The following is a 5,498-nucleotide window of genomic DNA, read 5'->3' on the forward strand; positions in this document are numbered from 1 at the left end:
TATATATATAGTAACCAAAATGTTTGGGTTTACTAAACAGATCGATAAAATAATAAAATAAAGCCTGTACGTGGTCGCTTTTTTTTCTCTTTCACATTCCTAAATGTGGACGGCTATTCAGAAAAGAAAAAAAAAACACCACAACTTACCTTGACTCCAAATTCCGCCACTAAACGTAGGATCCAGTGCCTGTCAAAGTGGAGTCTGTCCTCACTCCCCACTCCTATTACACTTTACGTCCCTGTGAAGTTCAGAGAAATAAAAAGTACTTCTACAGCCGATTCTAGCGCTCCTGCAGCCTGTGGTACTGTACCATCTGTTGTGCCCGTGTGCGTCGAGATCTGCACGGAGAGCAGGAGAGGAGATAGGAGGAGGGAGGAGGGGAGAAAAGGGAGCGAAGGGTCCGGAGCGCACGGCACAGCGAATAGGACACAGTGGGTACGGAGGAGGGGGGGGGGGCGCAGAGACAGGAGTTAATCTCAGATATACTGATAAAACTAAGAAAAGCGGAAAGAAAAGAAGTAAATTAAAAGAAAAAAGTGATTTTAGGGTTAAGCGAGTTGAGATGTAGCCTTCAGATAGGTTCACTCGTTTGTAACCTCGAGTGATTGATTGACACATAAAAGCGGTGTGAACGTATTATGCGTGTGTAAGTTTGCTACCAGCAACTGTGTTAACAAACTTAGCCGTCAGAACGGAAGGGAACGCCGGGTGTGGGTGATGTAATGACACGAATAGAAAAAAAAATGACTCTGACCGATGTGCTGGCAGCAAATCAGAGCCATGAAGCTTCTGCTATGGCTCAGTGTGATGGACTGATTTACTTTGATTTACCGAGTACGGAAACAACACTGACAGATTTAACGATCTTTATATTTTTTTAGTGCATCACTTAAATACAGATTCAATCAGTTTATTTTTTAAAATCCTTCTTAATTAATGTTCTAGTGCCTCCTTTCAGACTCCACACCGTTTAGGTGAAGTAAACTCATTTGTACCATCGTTTGTTTGCTTGTTTCTTGTTCCGTGTTAAAATGTTTTCTCCTTTTTTCTTTTTCCTTCTTTCTTTTTTGAAATAGAGGTGTTGATCCAGCTGTGAGGTTACAGGTTGACTTTTTTTTACAATCGACAAATGCACTTCATTGAGACCTGCATTTATGCCCTTTAAAGCCCATACAGGTATATGAGCACATAAACGAGGAATTGTGAAAAAGAAAAAGAATTCTTACACGAATTGTTTTTAAATCTGTAAATAATGATGATAATTAAATAAATGATAAGTATTGTACAATCACGTGCACCTCCAGACATTTTTCATAAGTGTGGCCATGTGGGGAGCGACTAAAAGTACTGGGATGGCACACCAAAATTACAAATTGAAGTTTTACTGTACTGTTGTCAAATATAGATTACTTGAAAAATATGTCCAAAAAGAAAGGATATGAGTAGTTAATTTCCTGCTATTAAAGATGATATCACTGAAAATAGGTAAAAATGACAACCAAATAAGATTTTGAAATCCATGATAATCTGTTTTAATAGATTCATTGACAGACTGACTGAATGGACGTCCCAACCATCACTTTAATGATTCTTAGCAGAGCTGAGGAGAAGCAGCTGAAGTTATAGTAAAATAATGCCATCACATCACAAAATGATCTTTTAAAATCTCTTAATTGGAGAATGAACTACGATCTTTAGTTAATTCTCATGATTATTCTGTATGTTCAACTGTTTAAAGTTATTGCATTTTAACATGTGGAGTTTTCTGTGGAGATCTTTATAATCCCTTCTTGTGGCTTTTTTGTGACACAACTGGCAAAGTTTTATGTTTTATTCAGTAGGTATTGCATCAAACCATTTTGGAGTGTAGTGCTTTTTGTGATTATATGACTATATCTTTAGTATAAAGGAGTTCCACTGACAACCGTACAAAGGTGATGGCAGAGATCTCTCTGGGTCACTGCCATGTCACAAGTACAATGAGAAAATCTGTTTTTTTTTTCTTGTTTTTTTTCTTCGCTGGGATGCAGGAACCTATATGAAGCTAATTCAAGAATCTGACTGTTATTGGAGATGAAATGTTGCTCTAACATTCTGAAAACCCTGAAGCATCCTAATGTCCACAAACATTAGAAATGTGGGGGGAACATATAGGCTAATGGAAAACCTGGTACTGAAAGCAACAAATGGATGGAGACAACATTCAATGCTCCATATGTGCTCACAAATAAAAGGCCAAAAGAGTCCAGAAATTATATTTAATAGAAACAAAGATTTTTAATAACTAATCTAAATGAATTACTCTAAAGACTCCCAACAAACTGTTTTACAAACTGTTCTACCACCTCGTGCAAAAAGAAATAGATTCAGCAGAAATCTGCTGAGCCAAATAAACCTGAAGCTTCCCACCCAGGACGAACATTTTCGCTGCGTCGCAGACAGACCGTTGACCGCGGTATCACTGGGTGCCATCTGGAAGTACTGAGAGAAGCCAACATGTCATACTGGTCATTTATAAGTAATGCCAACTGGGATCACGAGTTTTCAGCTGTTCACGATGTGCTCACCAGCATCGATCACTCTTACGATGGCGTGGCAGAGGAGCTTTGCAGCAAAGCGAGGTCATTTATTTCCAGGGATCGGTGCATTGTGTTGAATAGTTTTACCTCAGCCTTCTCAGAAGCATGTGTTATGAAACACTAATCTTTTTTAACCAAGCGTACGTGTTGATTTTTATACTTCTAGGTGATAATAGTTAAGTTTGACCTCTGGAAACACCCGTTACCTGTTACTTCCTCTTTCTAGCAGACGCGACACTGAGAGCAGTCTAGTTACTGAAATTTTGACAAGAAAGCAAGCCAGGATTCATCAAGAACCAAGCATTATTTCCTGAGCTGCTACAAAGTTTACCTGTTTAAGGAGATATTAATATACTTCTTAACTCTCTCTGCATGTTCACGAACAAAGGAATGAAGCAAAAAAAGACAGGATTTATAATGCTGAGTGGCACAGAGCAACATCTGACACGTTTAACAGTTAGTCACTTTGTTGTCAGTCACGACTACACCTGTGATGTAATGAGGCAAAGCAGTAGTTAGTGCAGAATGTAGACTCAGCTGTCATCTCGACTCAGAGACAGACGAGAGTCTCGGGGATCTGTCGCTACAACATCATGTTCTTCCTCATTGTGCTGCAGTCTCAAAAAATGTCTTAGAGTCGACATCGTTTCTTTTTCTGCTGATACTTTTCATTGTAGTGCACACTTACTGACACGTGTTCTTAAGGTAGAGGACCAAGTAGCCTTTTAATTCATTTACAGCATGAAACTATGAAGGGTTTGTCCTGCATAGTGTCCATATGAAGCGTGATTATCATATTCTGTGTCCTCCCTACTCACGCTTTTTTTCTTTGTTGTATTTCTGTCCCTAATTATCTTCTCCGGTCGTTATTCACGGCGTGCCAAGTACTTTTGCTCACAGACTGTGCTGTTTTGCCGCAAACGCCTGATATCACCACAGCATCCGTGGCCTTGTAGCATCACGGCGCTAAAGCTGGAGTTGCTATAGCAACGGGTGATCAGAGGGGTTATTTTTCTGTGTTCGTGAACATATTGAGGAGATGATGGGGAAAAGATGATTTTTAATCAGTCATCAGCCTGATAGCGTTGTGCAAGCGCAACCCCACAGCACGCCAGGCATTTTAAAAGCCTGCAGAGTAATAAATGTCAACCTGTTATTGTTCCTTAACTCCAAAACATGCCAGGACACTGAATCTGATGTAATCAGTATAACATGTCGCTGTGATTTTTTTGGTAGTCATCCATGATTAAATGGTTCCTCTGGCAGCAAACTGCAACAGAACAGATTCTCCTGCAACAAGCTTTTCAGATGACGCGAAATCATGAAGGGCGCAGTGTGATTCGGTGTGGCCCCTGCGGAGGGGGTGCTGCTGTCACTTGTAAAGGTCACAGCTGCAGGCATCAACAGCAATGTAAGTTTTATATGATTATTTAGCAATTGAACATAATCACTGCAGATGTTAAGGTGATTGCAATGCACTTTGAAATGCAGTAAATTTAAGATTTTTTTGCCAATTGTTTGAGTGCAGGGAAGACTGTGAGGAACAATATGGTAACAAAACATAGTTTATAAGTAATTTTGTCATAAATGAGTACTATAGAGTACAGTATTACATTTTTAAAACATTACAAACAAATATGATACAGGCTATATTATTAATGTCAAATCCAGTCATGGAAGCTTTAAGATCCTCAGTTTTTCTCTCTGGATAAGAAAGCATTATTCTCATTATAAATCACTGAAAGAGCAAACCATGTGAATTTAAACAATTCTGTGGATTCTGTCATTGCAAGTCACATCTCTCCAGAGGAAAGCTGATCTTTTTTTTAAAATTTTACCTCCTCCCATCACAGCCCATCACAGCACTTAGAGGACTCTTTGCAGCCAGTGGATTTATCCACTTGCCCAAGATTTTTTTTTAGCATCCTGCATCATAGCTAATGGTGAAAAAGAAATTAAAATTAGAACAACCAAAAGGCAGCAGAGGGTAAATATGGGATCTGGTTCTCACTGTGTTACATAATGATACTCTTGAATAACGTCAATGGCAAATGATTTGAGTTGCAAAGAAGCAATGAGAGAACCTGCTGACCTCAAAGGGCTTTTTCATTTATTTTCAATACACTCAGCCAGAAGTGCCTCTGCTGCTCATTTTAAAATGCACAAATCAAAATTTGAGACTTTGCAATGTGTCTTTTAATCCTTCATAGGGTTTCAACATGGTAATTTTTAAATGTGTCTGAGTACTAAACAAATCCCAGTGTGCCAGGCTAGATCTAATATTTTATCAGAAGCAGAGAGATTTGAACGTACACTGAGCGATGTAGTGTAGAGTTTAATTATTAGATAGCTGCAAAAGATGCTTTTTGTTTTGTTTTTTCTTTTCTTGCTAAAATGAAAAGCCGATCACAGGGAGCCTTATTCACCATTCCTCTCTCGTAAAGCTGATTACGCTCCAGCAGGTGAGTGTGCTGGCATCAAATGTTTAAGTGCCAGAGCTCAGAGGGGTTTTCAGTGCAGGCACACAGCCAAGTGGAGAAGCTGTTCAGCATTCAAATGTCTTCATGTCTGTTTATTTATGGCAGGTACTGTATCGGTACTTGCCAAGAGTCTCTGTGCTATTTCTGGTTCCCCTGAAATAACAAACAAAGGAAGCTCATTTTTTTTGCGAGGTGCTTTGAGGGCCACATTTAGATTATATGAATGGAAAACTACGGTCACCATAGAAATAAATGCGCAACATACGTTATTACACAAACCTGTTTCAGGCATCAGTGCACCCACCTCTTCTTCCCTGGACAGCTGGATGCATTGCTTTGCCCTGTTTCTGCCACTTGTGTTCAAGTTTAACTTTCAAGCACCGCCTGTTAACCAAAGCTGTGTTGCCTTTCCGTGAGAGTGATTTATTAAGTTCTT

At 39.3% G+C, this 5,498-nt stretch overlaps 1 protein-coding gene across 1 annotated transcript in view; it reads right to left on the reverse strand.

Moving 5' to 3' along the window:
* The window catches only part of camkvb (CaM kinase-like vesicle-associated b), a 43,770-nt gene extending 43,351 nt beyond the window's left edge, over positions 1-419 (reverse strand). The window contains exon 1 of the mRNA XM_005752928.2: positions 150-419. The gene's annotated coding sequence lies outside the window, so the exon portion shown is untranslated. The remainder of the gene's footprint in view (positions 1-149) is intronic.
* Between the last annotated feature and the right edge of the window lie 5,079 nt (positions 420-5,498).

This window comes from Pundamilia nyererei, unplaced genomic scaffold (genome assembly GCF_000239375.1).
Source record: "Pundamilia nyererei isolate P.nyererei 1_Seehausen unplaced genomic scaffold, PunNye1.0 scaffold00391, whole genome shotgun sequence".
NCBI lineage: Eukaryota > Metazoa > Chordata > Actinopteri > Cichliformes > Cichlidae > Pundamilia > Pundamilia nyererei.